Source organism: Sceloporus undulatus, chromosome 5 (assembly GCF_019175285.1).
Source record: "Sceloporus undulatus isolate JIND9_A2432 ecotype Alabama chromosome 5, SceUnd_v1.1, whole genome shotgun sequence".
NCBI lineage: Eukaryota > Metazoa > Chordata > Lepidosauria > Squamata > Phrynosomatidae > Sceloporus > Sceloporus undulatus.
This window is the reverse complement of record NC_056526.1, coordinates 164,384,363-164,405,927: the sequence shown is the minus strand read 5'-3', so window position 1 is coordinate 164,405,927 and position 21,565 is coordinate 164,384,363.

Below are 21,565 nucleotides of genomic sequence, written 5' to 3'. Positions count from 1 at the left end.
ATCACAGACCATGGGTCCCCTTTACTTGCTGCCTGTGCAAGTCTTTTTGCCTCCCACTGTTGGGTCTTTGCACTATTTCTCTTGTTTCCTCTATGTCAGTTTGACTATTTTCTCCAGAAGAGCTCAAGGGATAGGGAAAAAAAGATGATGAGGGTTCTAGAGCTATGTGTCATTCAGACCTCCCCAATCTTAGGGACTTTGGGTAGTTGAATAAATTTTAAAAAGTCACATGCAGCCTCTGAGATTTGTATTTAATTGAGGAGTAACCAGATGACAATTGCTACCTATTCTGAAGAACCACTGTGATGTTTCTTAGACCCTTCAAAGTGCCCTCACATGACAGAAATTCTCTCCTTGGAAAATGTTCATAATCACATTAGGGAAGTATGGCTAACGCAAGTTATTTTTATGCCTGAAGCAGAGTACAAAGTGGTGCCCTCTCCATTCCATGCACAGAAACCAACTGGGCTGGGATACATAGGGTGTAGGATATGATCTTCCAATGCACCCAAATGCAGCAGACTAGCTTTGAGGAGCAAGACAAGGTGTCATCAGTCATCTCATATGTTAAAGAACATAGCTCTGTTCTCCATGATATGCAGTGACTGGTGTCTCAGGCAAAATTACTACAAATCTGCCATCATTACCCCCTCTCCCACAGAACCTGAGATGATTGCTTCATTCTGCCTAATGTTAGTGCTGACCTGGTGGAAAGGTAATCATGAAACAGCATTGTCAATGAGGGTTTTGCAATCACCAATATGGCACATGAGATAAAAGATGAGAATGTGCTACCGCACCCTACACCTGTGCAGATCTCATGCACTGAGACATTATGTCTCTTCCCTCTCAGCAGATGTCATGTAGACATCTCTGTGACAGGCAAGCCCCACCTCTGCCCTTTCCACTTCCATCCATAGTTCCACCTACAGTCATATGGGCTGAGGAGTGGTTTTACATTGGTCATGCAGGAAGGCTTGCTGGGTTTTGTTTGGTTTTGTTCTGTGAGATTAACAGGCATTTCCAAACGTAGCCCCCTTGGGCAACCTCAGAAACAGGCTGAACTTACACATAGAGAGACAGAGGGAGAGACATTTGGGGTTTCCTATACAGGATGTTTTGAATACTGTTTTGTGTCTAAAAATTATTGAAACTGACTGTTTTTACATATCTGTCCAGCAAAACTTGTCCCACTGAATATGCAGGTGTCAGCACAACATTTGAAACCCATAAAAATTATCTTAGTCCTCTTTTACACATATCAGAAATCCCAAATGACTTTTGTATGAACCAATGCTGGATCAAAACCAAGAATATGTCATAACCAATTTTATAAACTTCAGAAATCTTGTCAGCTGTTCAACATTTAGGGTGAAATCTTCATGCAACTGTCCTGAAATGAATCAAGCTCTCTCAAGGCCTCAAAGGTATTAGGACTGCTAATGTAAATGGTGAGATAATTAATCAATTTTTGAATCTGAAGCTTTTAAATAGAGACAAGATAAGGAATTTCTTAGGGTGAGCATGGTAGTGTGCATCAGCAAAGCAACCAACCAATTCAAACTGATCTACGGGTAAGATAAACTGTAAAATATTAAGAGAGAAAGAAAAATAATTTCTAATTTGCATTTCTCTCATCTGCTTGCTTAAACAGGACTTCTTTTATCTCTCATGCAATCAGTGCTGTCACAAATTACATGAAATAATTCTATAAGTTTGTGTTTACTTCTCTGATAGAAAAAAAATTGCATAAAATACAGGCTTGAATAAAACTGCTAGTCCCAACAAGTGTGGGCCCATTGAGCAACTGCTGAATGGTAATAGAAACCCAATAATGCAGTGTGCCTACACTAACGCATACCTTGAAAGTGTACTGATTGAGCTACAATAGCCGCACTTATAGATTATCACATGAGGCTAAAGAGTGAAATTTTGACAGGTACCAGTTTTGGCTGGCACTTATCACACAACATCATCTTCATCCTGCTGCTGGTTCCTGCTTATTGGGACAAGCAGTTTTATTGTATTTAATTCCTTGCTGTTGTGCACCTTCTCATTGACGAGCAAAACCCATCAATAGACCCTCAGTCACACTGCCATGGTGCAGTAGTCCCTTCTGGAGAAGTTCCACTTCTGAAGAAGTGATATGGTGAAAATGGTTGGGGATTCTGCTCTTCTCCTCCTCTCCCCCTCCCTTTTGCAGCAAATGACTTTCCAAAAGCCAGCTGCTGTTTGCTGTTTGGAGGGTGTTGCCAGCTGGGATAACTTTTTCTCCCATTCCTCTCTTCCCAATGCTGCCCCTGACATTTGATCTCCCTTCCCTGCACCCCCTGCTGCACCTCCACTGCCTGATTTCCCTTCCCCATGCACTTCCTGCACCCCTGCCACCTGATCTCACTTCCCCATGACACCAGCCGCCCAACATCTGATCTCCCTTCCCAACACCTCCTGCCCCCACCTCTTGATTTCCCTTCCTCTCACTATCTGCCCCCCACTCTGCTTAATTTGCCTTCTCCCCTCATCTGCATGCTCTACATAGGACAATAATGGGGAGGAGCCCCCGTGGCTCATGGGAAGGCAGAGCCAGCAGGTCGTGCAGCCAATGGGCTTTGTCCAACCAGAAAGAAGACTGCAGGTTTTGCAGTCTTCACTCAGGTTGAGCAGTGGAAGATATATTACTGCGTGTCCTGCCTGCCTGGTTCAGTTCCTCCAAGGATCCAATCAACCCTTCCTATATGTTTTTCATTTGGCTATTTTGGGTATCGACAGGGATATCAACAGGGGAAGTATGACCCTGTTGGTGCTATTGGACATCTCAGCGGCCTTCGATACCATAGACCATGGTATCCTTCTGGAAAGCCTGAGAAAGTTAGGCATTGGGAGCACTGCACTCCAGTGGTTCCAGTCCTACCTCTCAGGCAGATTCCAGATGGTGATGCTGGGGGACAGCTGCTCTTCAAAAAGAGAGCTGATATCTGGCGTCCCTCAGGGCACCATCCTATCCCCCATGCTGTTTAACATTTACATGAAGCCGCTGGGCGAGATCATCCAGAGACATGGGGTGTGGTGTTATCAGTACGCTGATGACACCCAAATATGCTTCTCTATGTCCCCGACCACAGCAGTGAAAAAGAATAGCATCTCTCCTCTGGATTCCTGTCTTGGGTCGGTAAGGCCTGGATGAGGGAAAACAAACTCGAGCTGAATCCAGAAGAAACGGAGGTACTTGCGATAGGTACCCCAAGTCCAGGGAAGGAGATTTGTCTACCAGTCCTGGACGGGGGTCACACTTCCCCTAAAGGACGAAATTCGCAGTTTGGGAGTACTCCTGGATTTGTCTCTACAATTATCATCTCAAGTGTAAGCGACGGCCAGGAGTGCTTGGTACCCACTTTGGTTGATACTGCATCCTTACCTGGACCAAAAGGACCTTGAAGCAGTGGTACATACACTGGTAATCTCTCATTATGATTTCTGTAATGCGCTCTACATGGGGCTACCCTTATACCAAGTTCGGAAGCTTCAATTGGTTTAAAATGCGGCAGCAGCTTGGTCACCGGTTCATCCAGGTTTGACCACATAACACCTGTCCTAAAATCTATTATTATTATTATTATTATTATTATTATTATTATTATTATTATTTATATAGCGCTGTAGATTTGCACTTCACTGGCTGCCAATTAGCTTCCGGCCGCAATACGAGGTGTTGTTCATTACCTTTAAAGCCCTACATGGCTTGGGTCCGAGTTAATTGTGAGAATGCCTTTCCCTACATAATCCGCCCCACACTCTCAGAACAACTGAAAAGAATCTATTAGAACATCAACCAACCAGATCTGTAATGACTTCCCAAAGAGCTTTCACTACGGCTGCTCCGAAGTTATTGAATATTCTCCCAGAAGAAATCCATCTTATTGTCTCCTTGTAAGCCTTCAGGAGGACACTTAAGACGAATCTCTTCCAGCAAGCTTACCATCCTGACCTCCTGTAAGAAATACTGCTCCACTTTCTGATCACTGTGTATAAATGTATTGTATTGCTGTATGACAATGAGCTAGTTTTAGTGTAATTATTTTTATTGCATTTTATTGATGTGTTCTTGTATGTATTTTATGGGTTGTAATCCCGCCTCAGTCTACAGAACATGGAATCGAGATCTGGGAAGGTGGTCAGTACCCTGAAAAGGGTACAAATAGGTGGTCCCATTATAAGACCTGAGGTGGAGAGTGCTGTGGAAATGGCTGGCCCAGGAGTGGACTGATGCATTTCTAGCATCACACTCAAGAAGAGGCTCAGGTTTTCTTGCCTGGGAGGATCTCCAACTAGGTGAGTTCTCATCGGTCGACTTCCATTCTCCAGTGGAGGCTGGAGGTTTGGTCTCATTGGGCAGCAGGCAGGCAGGCCAGTGCCCGGATCCAATCCCATGCATGTGCCAACTAACTGCAGCTGTAATCAATAAATAGTTGTGGCCATTTCCATACCAATTCTGTTTATGGGTCTTTATTAGGTAGAACTGACTTCCCTTAGACATGCAAACAATTAACCAAACAGACAGAGATCTTGCTGGTTTCTCAAACCATGAAACAGGAATATTTTGCATATACAATCCCATTTTATGACAGAAAAAGCACTTGTCAACCTACATGCCTGTGTTCATAAAATGTCACACATTACTAAGGGGCAAAGTGAATAAAAATGATCACCATCATCATCATCATCATCAATGCCTTTTGTCTGAGTTGGTGAGCAAGGATTGCTTACAGAAAGCTTTAACTGATTATGATTTTCTTCCAAAGCAGCTGAAGTAGCAAAAGAAACAATGCTCATTTCAGATGATGGTGTGGATTTGGGGAGGTTTTGCTTTGGCATAAGAAGGCTGTATGAGAAGCACATTTTCCACATGCATCTGCCTAGGCACGTACAACTGTTTCTCTTGGATGCTGATTGAAGCAGTGTTAGATTGTTGGACGTAGAATGCAGAAGAGTGATCCATGTTGTGTCCTCCAGTGGGATTACAGCTGCAATATGCTGTGCACGGAGCTACTGTTGAAGGTCACTTGGATGCTTCAGCAAATACAGAACTTGACCACCCACTGGTTTTCTGGTGCTGCTTGTAAAGGATATTTTACTCCAATACAGAAATGTAATATAGGTCATAAACACACTGACAACGATCTTGCCATATTGGTAATATATTGGCTATTGTACTACTATTTCCCAGAATTTGGAAACATTACTTTCTGAATAACAGCTCCTGGAATCCCTCATCTTCACTATGAATTTGGATAAAAGGAGGAAACATACAACATTTAGTTCACTGTCTAGTTTAGAATTTAGCTGTGAATTAGAAACTGGAATTTCAAGATACAAAATAGGCTCAAAATGAATTGATAATTAGGTTTCATAACAATACATTATCCCTTCTGCAATGATTGATACTTTCCTGGTTGGACACCCATTGCATCTCAAACGGAAGGTGACATCCAGATATGAACCTCCAAATGTGATCTTACAGTGCAATTATGTATATATTGGTAGAAGCAGTCCAAGCCTGCTTCTGTACTGCTGAAATAATGCAGTTTGACACTGTTTTAACTGCCATGGCTTAATGCTATGGAATTCTGGGAGTTGTAGCTTTGTGAGATGTTTAGCCTTTCTGAGAGCTCTGGTACCTCAACAAACCTTAACTCTCAGTATTCCATAGCACTGAATTGTGACAGTTAAAGCAGTATCAAACTGCATTATTTCTGCAGTGCAGATGTAGCCCAAGTGACCTATGGGCTTTAAAGGTGCACTTTATTGTGGGCCCAAAAATACAGATGCTAAGGAATTGACATCATACACTCAGATTGTCCAGTCCCATAATCAATTTGCCATATCAGTCTGAGTTCTGCTAAAATTAACCACATATTATGTATTGCAGTAACCCAAATGGGTTATTTGTGTTCCTACAAGACACACCCCTGTTATGTGAGTTCTGCAGGCATTTTTGTTTAATGTCATGTCTCTCCCATCTCATCCTAGGCCTGTGGGAAGATGCATCCAATTTGAACAGCACCAAAACAGAAGCATCTGTACACCCAAAGGCCTGGAAGTGATCCATGCTGGCAAGTATCTTTCTGCCAAGATCCTATCAAACAGTGTTCAATCAGATAGAGATCTTGAATATGTCCAAACTGAAATTATAGCAGAACATGTTTCAACAAAGATAAATAGTTTGATGCTAATTTGACAGCTTATTTAACTAGCCTTTTCTGAGCCTTCTAATTCTCATCTGCCAAAAATTCCATTATGTTTTAAACACACATGAAATAAACAAGTTCACAACTTCTGAAAAGTCATTGGAAGCTTTCAGCATGCAAGGTGTACTGACTCAACCATCTATGCAATGGTAAATACACATTTCCTTACAATCCCTAATTTCAAGATTGCACTATCATATATACAGTAGAGGCTGGTTTATAGCCAAGGAATTCTGGGAACTTTGGTTCTGCAAAAGGTTTCATTGCTTCATCAAACCACACTTCCCAGATTCTTTGAAGGAAGCCCTGACTGAAGTGCTCTTTGCCTGTAGAATTTCCAGTATGTCAGTTTTAGGTGGGGTTGCATTTCCCTTAAATAACACCAAGATTTGTGCCATTTAAAAGCTAACAAATTTATTATCACTTAATTTTTCATGGATCAGAGTTCACTTTCTTGGAAAGACCCAGGACCTTTCTTTGCTCATGGATACCCAAATGGTGTGTATGTTAGATGTTCTGTTGCCCAGCTAAAACCACAACCAGCTGCATCATTTTCTGAATAAATCAGAACTGCTATGGTCATGCATATCTGCATTACATCGAGCTTAGATTATTGGAACATGCACTGTTTGCAGCTGTATTTGAAAACTCTTTGGAAAATTCAGCTGGTGTAGAATGCAACTTATTTGAAGCATTTAGCTTCATTATCACACAAACTTTACTTGGCAACTGATTCAGTCCTGGCATTGATTCAAAAAGTTGACCATTACTGTACTATTATTATTGAGCTGGTCAATAATCATCTGAAATCCAATATGCCTAAAGATCTAACCATACAACACTGCTTTGTTTCTTAGTTCTTTTGATAAGACTGCCTTGCCTACATGAGAGATTTGGGGTACAATTGACAGGAAAACAATATAAGGCCTTCCCTGTTATTGTGTCCTTTGTCAGATCCAGTGGCTACACCAACCACAGGAATTCTTGAAGTTGCAGTCCAAACCAGTAACATTTCCAAGCTCTGTCTCTGTCCTTGGCATACCTTACCCTCAGGGCATGTTTGTTTCTTGGAAGGGAAAAGTACAGAAAACATGTTAGGCAATGGTCTGTTTAACCACACAATGCAAGTTTGTTCCTTAATTTCAGCACAATTGATGAATGAAAAGAATACTGTAATTTAAATGTAGATTGTATCAAGGGTTTGTTGCTTGTACAATACAATTTTAAGCATTTGTCTCGCTCAAAGTTCTATAAGTATATTGCAAGCCAACAAGCCATGTTAACTCATCAGAAAAATACAGTTGAGTACATAATAAAGTACAATATATGTAATATAACTGTAAATAAACCATACGAGATGAATGTATATTAGGTTTTTTAGCCTGCATTTTGCAATGGCCTACATTCTTATTGAATGTCCTACATTTGTGGTTGTTAGTACTTCTTTGCAGTTTTGACATCTGGTCGCCCTGTCTGAAGCCCACTTTGTCAGCATCATGTAATTTAATGTGTGCCTTTGTGTGTTAATGGACACCCCCTAGAATAGGATTTCACAGTCAAAATGGTCTTCTTCAAGGATCTTAACCTTCAACTGGAAATTATCGCTCTTAAAGGACTGTTTGGCTGCAGCTGTTTACTATTTACACAAAAGACCTGACATATGAGCTTCCCACCACCATCCCTATTCATCATTCATTTTGCTTTGGCCATTTGAACAACTTTGTTTGAAGAACCAGTCTTCAGATGTCATTTCTTTTGCAGCTTTCCACAGGGCCAAGCTGTCTTCAGCTGTTGCCAGTGAACTCTCTTGAAGCTATGCTTATTTTCAGATATCCTATTAATTATTCTTGTTGCTTCCTTGCAGCTCCTCGTCAGAGCAGAGCCTTGAAAAATGAGCACAGCAGCCTCAGGATTAATCACGAAGAAAAGGTCTGAAAGGGAAAGGGTGGCTTGCATATTTGGAAGCTCTCTTTTTTATGAGGGTAATACACTGGTACCCCGGGATACGAATGCGCCGCCTTACGAAATTTCCGGGTTACGAAAAAAATCCATTCAAAAAAACTGTTCTGGGTTACGAAGGTTATTTCGGGTTACGAAAAATTTTTTGGTGCTTTTCGGCGCTATTTCACACGAAATTGCGGCTTTTCCCCATTAGCGCCTATGGCTTTTTCGGCTTACGAATTATTCCGGGTTACGAAAGCGGCGGCGGAACGAATTAATTTCGTAACCCGGGGTACCCCTGTATACTGTTTGAGCACTGGTTATATATTAGAGCCATGTGCAAGGGTTGCGTGTAGTTTGTACAGAGGGTTATTAAAGTATATCCATATGCAGGCACTGTGTGTATATTTGGACACTTGGCAATTTAGGATTACTTTTTTATCGCTTCCATCAGATAGATATACAACTTTTATTCACAATAACTTTACTTGTTTCTGTGCACTTACACAATGAAGAGCTGATCCCATATTCATCTGTTGTAGTTATTTCTATTCCTTTATTGCCAGGAGGAAAAAAGCTCAATCAACGTTAAGAAAAGGGCAAAATGACTTTTATCCACAGAAGGAAAATTAATCTCTAAAATGAATGTTTTCCAGAGTGTAGGAACAGTTCACTGAAGGAACAAATTGCAAAAAGATATAATATGGCTAGAAATGCCTACAGAAAATGCAGAGAGGCATATACTAGCAATACTGTTTCAGGACAAGGTACTGGACATACATCTGAATCCTATTGATAATCCTAATCAAAGTCAACCCATTCAATAAGTATGACTTACTAATGTGTTGACTTGTTATTCAATAATTAATTCAATGGACCCACTCTCACACCCTCCAAATGTCCCAATCTTGCAGGAACACCACAGATTAATCCTCTGTCATCCTACCTTTTCCAGTTCCTTTTTAAAAGTCCCAGTTTTCAATAGGCTGAGGCAAAAGCAACCTGCTGCAGCCTCTCCTTGCTTGTGTGTTCTTCCAGGGACATAGCCAGGATTTTAGGAAGGGGGGGGGGGTCCAGACTAAGTTGCACCATTATAATGGGGCTTGGGTGCGGCGGCGCAGCAGCACACACCATTCATTTTTTCTAATGGAAGGGGGGGGTCCGGACCCCATGAACCCCTCTTTTCCCCTCTCAAACATTTGGGTCACCAAAAATGTGCCCTGAATGGTTAACCAGCAGGGGGTTTGGGTGCATGGAAGGCTGTAGTGTGAAGAGGAAATCAATGCCACCCCCACCCCCTAATTTCACCCATAGAGGCAGTTCTAACAGTGGATACCCCTCTTTGAATTTAGTCCTGAAATTATGCTAGTGTGTACATCTTGTGGTCTGTAATCACAGAGACATTCCTAGTTTCTCCATTTCCTAATATACGGATTGTGGGGAGGGAAGTCCCACATGCCATCACTCACTTGTGGTCATTGAATTCTCATTTGTTGTTATTGTTATGTACCTTCAAATTGACTTCAGTTTATGGTGAACTAGGGTTTTCTCAGCAAGATTTTTCTGAGGACCTTTACTGTTGCCTTTCTCTAAGGATAAGAGATTATGAGTTGCCCAAGGTTACCCAGTGAGTTTCCATTGCTGACTGGACATTTAAACCCTGGTCTCCTTAATTCCTTGTCCCACACTCTGACCACTGCATCATATTTGCTGTCTCTCATTTTCATTCTACTACTATTTTATTTTTGGTGCTTTCCAGACTGCCCAAAAGGGCGGTCTGTAAAGAGTCCTCATTTGCTGTGCAGAGGAGCCTCAGCGGCCAAACCGCGTGACTCCTCTGCGCAGCAAAAAGAAGCCTCAAAAAGTGGCTTCTTTTTGCGGCACGGTAATGATACTGCAAGGCACCAATGGCGCACTTGCAGCGTCATTACCGCACCATGACGTGCGTACGCTAAGCATCCACTACGTCAAGATGGTGGCGCCCATGTAGAATGGGCGCCGCCATTTTGTATGTGCTCGGCACGTACTAAGGTTGGGGTCGTCTGGAAAGGATGCCCCTTTCTAACCCTAGTACGTGCCATGCACGTACTTTTGGCCCATGCGGAACAGGCCTTTGACTTCCTAACCCCTTACTATACTGTACCTAACAAGTCCTACTTATATCATGTATGAGCTAAATACTTCTATTTAATCTCATTTTATTTTCAAAATCATGAGAATGTTTTTTAAAATATTTATCAACAAGACTATTTCTAAAAAATCATTTACAATGTGATGACCATCAGGTTTTAGTAGAATGTGTACAATGCACACTATAAATATCTGTACACCTGACATTAGTAGGCCTTGGGGAAAATACAGAGTGCAGTGCGAGTTAAAGTGTGACCATCATATATACCTCAGTTGTTAACCAATGGTTACACACAGTTAAACACACAGTAGTATATGAGTACATGTACAATATGGTCCCATTATAAATTGTCAATGTAAATTATTTTTTATAAAAAATGGGCAAAAGCATACAAAGAAATATTATGTCCAGAATTCAAGCCTTAGAAGAAATACCATTCCACACTGGATTGATGAACGGTCCCCATTAGGGTTTTCCCATCAGCTGTAGTGTATACTTCTGAAACTTCAGGCATAGACCAAATTCACTGATATCTCGCTCATGTGACTGAATAATCTCAAAGAAATGAGATTATTCTTAGTATAAAGGTATATATTATGTTGTTTTCTCCTGGCATCTTATTAAGTGCCATATTTAAAGGCTATCCTATATAGAGGAATACTAACAGATACACAGTCTGTAAACCTGCTAGAAAACTTGGTATAATATTTATTTTTAAAGGTAAATTTTCCTCTTAAGTTATTTGTGGATCAGCTTGTTGGAATTAACAGTGTAGATTTATGATCCAGTTCGCAATGTATTTTCAGTTCAGACTGAAATGATAAGTAAGCCCACAATCACTATGAAGCCTAGCTTTAGGGATGAATATGAACAGCTTTTTCCAAAATAAATAAATACATAAAAATGGATTTAACCAATCCACAGCATTTGAACCCAAAAAAAGAAAGTGGACATCATTGGACATCGTAGTGGAAAAATAAAAGCCTCATTGAGAGATGCACATATCACTAATTCTAAGAATGTAACTGTATAGAATATAATCTTGACTTATTCAGAAGTCGTGGACAGATTCTCTTGAAAAATCTTGGAAAACAGACCAGTCATGGAATTATGGAGGTTTGAAGAAGTCAAACATAAGAACTGTTGTTTTACCTGTAGAGTTAAACATAATACCTCCATTAACCTCTGTAGCACCAGTGTTATTTCAAGAAATTCTGCTTTATAGGCTATCCTGTCAGAAATGAGGTTTTATTGGTTTTCCTTTAGACAAAACATACAGCTATAATAAACAAATCTGACTTTTATAACTGCATTAATTTCCCCTCAAACCTTGAAGCCATATTTTGTATCCACACAGTGGCTAGTGATAAATTTCAATGTGGAAACTTTTTATTTGAAAAACATGGAAGCATTTAATTCTTGAAACATGCAATAAATTGTCAAGGAAAAAGCAACATGGGATATACAGTATATGAAATAAAACATGTATGTGAGAGTCAGGGTGACTCAGCAGAAGCCAATTGGGAACCACACAGGTGTAAATGGTAATACAATTAACAAGTCCTAACTGCCAAGGACAGAAATGCAAGTGGATAATTGGACACACCTGACAATTGTTAAGTGGCCAAGGCTGAGATGATGAAATCACTAATTGTAGGATGAACCAAGAGAACCAATGAGAATGATGTACACGCCTACTGGGTGGAAACAGACAACAGTGGGTGGTATCTTGCATTGACTATAATAATGACTATGAATCCCAATGTACAGTATTTTGTGGGTTGTAGAGTGAGTAGTATTGGAGTTGTGTTGGATAGTTTTGGAACTGTATATAGTAGAATAAAGTAGATCTTTTATATAAGAAAAGAAAATTTGATCTTGGGTGAAGCTACAAGAACCAGCTGGATCCTGAAGAAGGGTGAAGACTTCTGTGGAAGCAAGAGTGAGAAGGCTTGGAGAGTTTGTCGGGGTCTTCAGCCTATTCTCTGTAACTCTGCTAAGCTATAACCACTGGCCAAAACTGGTCAGCACGGTGCACAACAAGGTGGTGAGTTCCAGCCAGAGGTGAAGAGCTACAACTCCCATCATCCCTGACATAAATGACATTCAAAAATTTTATAGCATTCTGGTTGCTAGTATTTGGTTCACAGAAACACAGAGTTTGATCAAACCCCTACCATTTCAAGAATCCATAGCTACAGCATCTCTGACAGGTGGCCATCCAACCTCTCTTTAAAAATTTTGAAGCAAATTTTGAATTACCTTCCAAGATAGTTTGTTCCACTATTTTGCTATGGCCTTCATTGATGATTCATATTCTACAAATATAGATTGCAGCCAAAAAAAAAAAAAAAAATAGGTTGTATTGTACTCTTGCTTGAAAATTTTAAGGAAGTGGCAGTTTGAGCATTAGACTAGGATTCTGGAAACCAGGGTTCGAATCCCCACTTGACCATAGAAACTCACTGAGTGGCCATGGGTAGGTCACATTCTCTCAGCCTCAGGGGAAGGAAAATGCAAACCCCCTCTGAACAAAGCATATTAAAAAAAACCCTCCATGGCAGTGTCGCAATAATAATAATAATAATAATAATAATAATAATAATAATAATAATAACTTTTATTTCTATTTCCTGCCTCTTCCAATGGATCCAGTGAGTTGGAAATGATTGAAAGGCACACAACAGCAAAGGAAACACTCAAGACAGTTCTTCTGGATAGTGTCTTCAGGAGCAAATGTTATTTGGTATCTAGGTTGTTAAAATATATAAGTTAGAATTGGTTTGCATTTCTATACAGTGGTACCCCGGGATACGAATTGATCGCGTTACGAAATTTCCGGGATACGAAAAAGTTCCATTGGAAAAAACTGTTCCGGGATACAAAGGTTTTTTCGGGTTACGAATTTTTTTTCGGCGCGAAATTCAAACGCGCGGCTTGCCAGCGCTAACGGAAAGCCCTTTTTGGCTTGCGAAATGCATCGGGTTACGAACGGCGCGGCGGAACGAATTAATTTCGTAACCCGAGGGAGCACTGTATTATATTTTTATATTAGATGGTAAAATTTAAAAATGTAAGAATATAAAAAAGGTGGAGTGACAAGAGTATAATGGTCACTGAATTTGCATATGATTTCTGGTTTGTAGGGAGAAAATAAATGGGAATTACAGTGGCATCACTAGAGGGTGCAGGGAGTGCAGACCATACTGGGTGACACCTAAGAAGAGGGATGACACCCAGTAGGGCCCTCTTCCTGCTGTGTGGAGGTGCAGTGCTGCTGCTGTACCTACCCCTTCTCTGCTGTCCTAGCTCTCTTGGCAGAGGGAGACAAGGCAGCAGAGAAGGAGGAATGAGTGCATGTGTGCCCCCCTTCCACCTTCTCTGGTGCTTTGGCTAGCTCACCCATGGAAGCCAAGACATCAGGGAATAAGGAGTGAGCATGTGCCTGCCCTTTCCACCTTTCTTGGTGCCTTGGCTGGCTTGTAGCTGACATGCAGCCAGAGCAGGTCGCCACCACTACCACCACTACCACCCCTGACACCGCACTAGGTGACACCAACACTAGGAATGTCACTGGGGGGGTGCTGTAAAGATGAGGTGAGGCTAATGAGAATGAGATAGGATTAGGGTTTGGATCAAGACAGAGAAAGAGAAGTTCTGAGTGCTGAAGAGTGAAACCAGGGCTGCTACCACACTGCTGAATTGTCCATCACTAGCTGTATTACCCACAATAAAGGTTTGCCAAAGTTATACTAAATACCATCTCTAATAAACAATCTCTGGTAGAGAATCACCTTTTTCCCATTGCAAAAAAAATGTTATTTAAGTTCTAGGAGAAATGAGAGGGTGATTTTGAAGAGCGTGCAGACAATACAGAACAAATGACAAACAGATGCTTCTCTCTGATTAAAAGCTGTTAAATGGAAAGGTCCAGAATCTGCATTATATTCCAATATATCCCTAAAGGGCAGAAATAGTTATATCTAGGAAATAGTTTTGTAGGCAATACCAGTGCAAAGATATAACTATCCCACATTTTATACTACACTCGTCCCCCGGGTTACGAAATTAATTCGTTCCGGCGCCATTTTCGTAACCCGGAAGTCTTTCGTTAGCCGAATCCCCATAGGCGCTAATGGGGAAAAGCCGCGGCTCCGCCGCGGCTCCATTTAAAATAGCGCCGGCTTTTTTTCGCAACCCGGGGAAACCTTCGTAACCCGGAAATAATTAATTAAATGTTTTTTTTTCGTAACCCGAAAAATTCGTAACGCGGCGCGTTCGTATCCCGGGGTACCAGTGTAATAGAAGACCTAAGGCTGATCATACTCTAAAGAGATAGAAGATGAATCCAGATGGTTTCTAGCTCATATTCATTCTTGAGACAATATCTACTCTTAGTAGTGTTTTAGAACCAATCTATCAAATCCCAGTTGACATCATATTATTCACACCCTAGATATGTATAATAAATTATTGTACACAGATTCAAGACCATTACATTACTATTGACATCCTATGCAGATGTCCTTGTCTTAATCCCATTCCTCTCCATCATTTCTTGACTGTCTACTAATCTGAAGCTCAAACTATCTCATAAGCAAACCATATGATTTAATCTGCAATACAGAAATAATGCAATTTGACAAAGTTTATCTGCCATGACTCAGTGGAGTTTATCAGACAAGGGAAATTGGAAGTATAATCCAATGGCAATCTGGAGATCAGTGCCAGTTAAAAATTATGAGATAGCTGGGCCTAGGGTTGCCATTAGTCAGGACCTCCAAACCGGGACAAATGTAGGACAAAATTTTCAAATGTAGGACTTTTTTTCTTTCTTTTTTTTTTTTTATTATTATTATTATTATTATTATTATGGTCCTACATTTGAAAAAGAGCCTCGCTGAAGGGAGGATTCCTTCTCCGCCTGGGCTCCGTTCTCAGCAAGGACAGAGCCCAGGCGGAGAAGGAATCCACCCCCAGGGAGGCTTTCTTTTCCCCGCCTGGGCTTCGTTTTTGCCGGCAGAGCTCAGGTGGGGAAAGAAGTCTGGCCTCGGCAGGCGAGGCTTCCTTCCCTCCCTTGGCTCCAGCGGAGCCAAAGAGAGGAGGGAAAGCCCCCCCTGCCAAAGGAGAGAGGCCTACAGAAGCCTCTCTCTTTCCCCCACCACTGCTGTTGCACACTTTGCAACAAAGCCCGGGGGCGGGGGAAATCCCAGGGGTGGGGCCAACCCGGGGCGGGATCTTGTGGGCCCGCCCAAAACCGGGAAAGTCCCACCCACAGGCGGGATATGGCAAGCCTAGCTGGGCCAATAGCAGCTTCCTATAACCTAAGCAGAGTGTGATTAAGTTATGTTTGGCCTACAACTACCAGAATCCCCTGTAGTCAGCATGGCCACAAGCAACACTCATTGGGGGAGGGGGGTAGTCCAAACAAACTTATTTTCCCAAGCTCTGAGCATACCTATAATCCTTTTTCTGCTGTTTTAACTTGTTCAGACACTGTTCCGAACTGCAAGCCCCTATTGGACATTATAGTTTGCAGGAAAGACCAACCTGCTCTCTTGTCTAGCTGATGTGACACATCATGAGCTATTGGAAGTTTCTAGGAACATTCACATTTTTTTATGTTCATATGATGCCATTTGGTGACTGTAAGTGTACCGTTTCTTTTGCATTTTTCTTTCTGCTGTCAAAAGCCCTTGCTGTCAGAACAAGTGCTGGCAGCCTCAGGCCAGATAATTTAGATACAAAGAGTTTTAGCTTGGTAGTTATCACTAGGAAGTTACTCTGTGTTCTGTTTAGTGAAAGATGAAAGATGGTATGCCAAAATAGAAATTATAAGTACTGAAAGTCATAGTGTACAATGATCTTGCCAAATTACTTAGGAATTGGATATCTTTTGGCAGATATTGTCCTGCAATTGACCCACAGAAGGCTTCTTTCCAAAAATAGGGATGTAAATCTTCAGTTATTTCATTCTTACACATATGCAAGATTGACTGATTTCAGATGTTTGCTACACAATGGGAAAGGTTATAGAGTTTTTGTGCATTTTTCAATTATTTATTTCATTTTGAGACCTTTTTGCCAAAAAACCCTCATTTCTGCAAAAAAAAACCCTTTGTTTTAATGTAAAAATGAACTTTTAAAAAAGAAAACTATTCTGTGCAAAAGGCACAGCTTTATAAAAACAATCCCTTTACTGTGTTAAAAAAGAGTTGCATTTCTTTTGCAATGCACATTAATTTTTCTATTTCAAAAAAGTACAAAAATTTGACTTGATTAAATGAATAAAGTTAACAGGAGAAAATCAACTCATTTGAGATGTGATGCTGGAGGAGAATTCTGAGGATACCATAGACTGCTAAGAAGACAGACAAATGGTCCTAGAACAAATCTAGCCTGAACTCTCTCTTGAAGCCAAAATGTCTAAATTGATGCTGTCATACTGTGCCCATATCATGAGAAGATAGACTTGCTAGAAAAGACAATAATGTTTGGTAAAGCAGAGGTCAGTAAGAAAAGAAGGCTACATTCCAGATGGATAGACTGAATCAAAGAAGCCACAGCCCTGAGTCTACAAGACATGAGCAGGGCTGTTGTGGATAGGGTGTCCTGGAGATGTCTCATTCATAGAGTAACCATAAATTTAGGTTGACTTAAGGGCAGGTAACACATGTACAACACAGGTGTCTTAATATGCCCAGACTCCATTTCTCATTGCATCAAAAAATGTGAGTATTGGCTGCATCTCTATCCAAGAAAAAGCTAATTTTGAGAGTTTGCATGGATATTACTGTACCTCTTGGCTGTTAAATGAAGCAGTAATTACTACACTTGTATCTAGGTTTGTGTGCATACACTGAAGAGACATCCGCATTTGGCTAAGTCCCCTGCTTGTCAAGACAGAGGAGAAAGTTGAGCAAATTTACCAGCTGTACAAATGATCAGTCAGATTATCCACATTGTCATTTATAAATAAATGAATAATTAAATAATTAGTATCCTTTGCTCTTTGTTTACACCCTGTATCAATAGCAATTCCTCCACAGAAGTTAGTAGTTCTTAATCAGCAACGAGACTTCAGGCTGGTCTACATATGTGAACATTATCCTGGTATAATGTGATATGTCCAGATGCAATTTGAACAGATTCATACTACTGGAAGGGGGGGGGGGTGAGTCCTCAAACTCCAAAGGAAAAAGCATCACAGTTTTTTTTCTGGAGTATGCACATGGGTGTGCATTATCAAATGTGTGAATGTCCAAACTTCATGCCTTTGCATGGCAGCACATTTTGTAGAGGGCAGGTGGATGGCTGTTACTGCTAACAGATGTCGTTGGTTTTAGGTGTGTATAGGGTTTGCCTATTCTCCTTGGTATTTTACAGCAATTTTAATTTAGGTTTTTCAAACTGAAACTGGCCATTTGAAACAGGTATTCTATTTCCACTTTCTTTATCCCACTCCCAAATCTGATGGGGATTTAAATAGTTAATGGTCTCTGGCTAGGGAGGTAGTATGCAAATGATTCTTAAGCTCCCTCACATTGGCAGGCAGGGCAGACAGTGCTGGAGCTCTCCCGGTGGCATCTCCATCCCTCCCTTTAGCAGAAAGAGCAGGAACTTTCAAAGAGAAATACAACATGCTCACTCCATACGCAGGCACACCATATGTGGCTTCCAGTTTATAAGTAAGCCGCGCTGCAATACTCTCAATGGCGCGCATGGCCGCTGCATGAGCACTGCTGCATGCACAAGCCCCACTCACTATAATGGGGCTTGAGCATAAGCGGAATTTGTCTTATGCGGGATGGGGGTCCAGAACGGATTCCCCGTGTAAGGCAAGGTTCCACTGTAAATGTTTGCTTTTTCCCAACACACACACCAAGTTATGACTGAGCAGACAGGGGGCAACACACTGGTCCATGGCTCAGAAGGCAAGCAGGGTGAGAAGAGAGTATACCCCAATGAAGGCTTTACATGGTTGTTTGTTGTTGTTGTTGTTGTTGTTGTTCTGAGAGAAAAGACCAACGCTACATTTTTGAACAAAAACTTATTTAAAGCTGAGATCATACAACAGCTGGAATCAGTAACAACAAAAAAGGAAATCCATCGTCCACCTCTTTGACTGACAGCCAAAAATGACACCAACATGAAAACAGGTGACAACACAAGTAGAAGTGCATATGTCCTCCCCTTTGATTGACAGCCAATAATAACAATAATGGCCAGTTACATGTGGGCACAAATAATTTTCAGACACTTGCATTTTAATTCATAATGTTATTACATGGGGCCAACAGAATACACATAAATGAAAATATTTAGGAATGTGCACAGAAGTGGAGACAATTGAACGTCAATTTGAAGGAGCGAAAATCCTCACCAATTCACATAACACACTTACATGTAGACCGACCCTTTGTCTAGAAACTGGTAAATGTCTAATTTTTCCCCACCTACATACTTAGCCACTTTCTACCACACAGTTCTTTCCAGAATTACATATTTTGCACCCAGCTGCCACATTATGCACCCACAAACCCACACACAAAATTTGTATGGAATTTTAATGGTTCAATACACAGGGTTGTCTTGGCAAGATTTACTCAAAGGAGGTTTGCCATTGCATTCCTCTTAGACTATGAGAATGTGACTTGTCCAAGGTCACATATGAGGTTTCCACATCTGAGCAGGGATTAAGTATTAACTGCTGAACAAGAAAGGAAGGTACTAGAGAAATAGGCTGCTCAGAGCCAGCAGATTTGTTTGCCTTCCTTCTCTGCTGCAGTGAAACCTGGGAAAAGTACAACCACCAGTGTAGTGCCTCTAGGATTCCAGCCCTTAAAGCCAGAAAATCAGAACTGAAACCTTTTCAGACTCAAAGAGATGGAGCAGTGGTACTGACTTGCTAATCCTTATGTGAAGAAGGTCAACCCCCTTGATGGCTGCCACTCCTAAGGTTTAAGTGATTTAATTTTACATTGGGGAAGAGGTGAATGGGAGGGAAACCTTCTGTCTATGAATGATCAGGTGTTGTCCTCTGGATTGCTTCAGGATTTGTTTTGACAGGTACCTGTGTACACCTGGCAATGCCAAATTTCTCAACAGTGTACGTGGAAGAGCATGTCTTAGGCTTAAATCAGGCACATTGTATTGCTGATGGCAGACCAGGTGGAGGAAAGTACCAATCCAAATACAGCAAAGGAAGAATACCTTACAAATGTAACTACCAGCAGGGAGGGGGGAAACAGTCTCCAGTGTTGTTGTTTTTTCCAGAACAATTTTTTTACACCTTTTTAAAATTAAATCTGAGATAGAGAAAAGAAAACCCCATGAAATTCCTGGACTTGCTATAAGTCAACAGGTGACTTGAAGACACTAATACAAAAAAAAATGTCAGTTTTTGAGTTGAGTAGTAACAATGATCTGCTCTCAGACAGGGTTAGACTGTAACAAGCCAAAACACAATTTAGCTAGAGTGTACAAATGCCTCAGGGTAAACCGTGGAACACCTGCATAGCAATTTTGCTCTTTACAAGGCCTATTGTTTTACCTGTCAACTATATAGATATCTCTCTCTGTCTTTGACATCACAACTAGAGAATCAGTTTTATGCCAAAAAGAAAAGAAAGAAAAAATGTGTACCAATACTGAAAGAAGCAAGTTTTGGTGCTGTACATACTTTCCTTTCAAGTCAAACGAACACATATTTAATGCTGATTCAGTAGAAGTTTTGTTGCTTTCTGATATTCAGTTACTTAACTAAAGGCTCTTAATCACTACAGAAATATAGCACTATACTGTAACTGCTATGGAAGAATCCATGGGAATCCTGGAGTTTCCAGTCAGTTAAGATATTAGATGTCTATGGCTGGGAGTTCTAAATGCTTGTCCCTTAACCACAAATAGCAGGATTCCCTAGGTTAAAACCATGCCAATTAAAGTGGAATCATAGTGCTATATTTGAATAGTGTGGAAGGGCTCTAGAAAGTGAGATGCCTTGACAGAAATCCATATGAACAAGAATAAAAGGGAAAGTGGGGTGTGGCTTTCATGGGTCTCAGTCCACTTTTTTGATGCACTGATGGAGTGCAACATTGATGCCATTAGCATTTAAGCAGATCCATTGTTATGGGAATGGGGTCAGAGAGAAAACAGACTGGGATGAAACAGACTAACACTGCTATGCCTTTGAAAACTATTACCATATGCAAGAATTATCTATAAAATTCAGAAATATGAAATTTAGGGCTTATATACATTGAGGACAAAAATTTAGCCTCATCTTGCATTTTCCTGGAGAGTTATCACATGAGAAAAGAAAGCTGAAAATGGAGTGGGAAAGTAACTTCTTTCTCTGTGCCTCTCGGCATGCCACTGTAGCACTTCTGTTTTTTCTCCAAGAGAAATGGTCAAAAAAGTGTGCCTTTTATTTTTCCATTATGACAAATTATTGCAGTATAAGTGCAATAAATAACTAAATAAATAAATGATGAATTGAGATTCTAACCCAGTCACAGTAATCTAAGGGCCAAAATAATCTAATAGCTTCAGGGTGACATGGGAGTGTGGCATATGCACGGCGCATGCCCCAACACCACCTCCAAATCAGCATCATGCCGCCTCGCTGACCACACAGCGGGTGGCATCATGGCATTTCTGTGACATGGCATTTACATGCGCCACACCACAAAAAAGCCCAAAAGCTGCTGCCTTGTTTCCACCCCAAAAAGGAGTGTCATTTTGCTGCTTCTTTTTGGGCCTGAAAAATGCTGAATCAGGGCCACAGTGTATGGTTGCCATGGCCCCGATCTGGCACTCAAAGGAGTGGCATAGAGCCTCTCCTTTACGGCCGTCTGTTTCAGCCCTAACCTCCTCCCATTATCAGTAGAATACAATACAATACTGGGGACAGGGTAGAATTTGCAGAACTGCTGCATGACTGAATGAGCAAATGAATGAATAAAATAATATAGTTTAATCTGTTGTCAGATTAGTAATGCAGTTCTAATTTCATTACACTCTGTTATTGTAATGGTGGCGCAGTGGTTAAATGCCTGTACTGCAGCCATTTACTCGAAACCACAAGGTTGCGAGTTCAAGACCAGCAAAGGGCCCAAGCTCGACTCAGGCTTGCATCCTTCCGAGGTCGCTAAAATGAGTACCCAGATTGTTGGGGGCAAATTAGCTTACTTGCTAATTAGCTTACTTGCTGTTTACCGCTATTCCAAAGATCATAGCGGTGAAC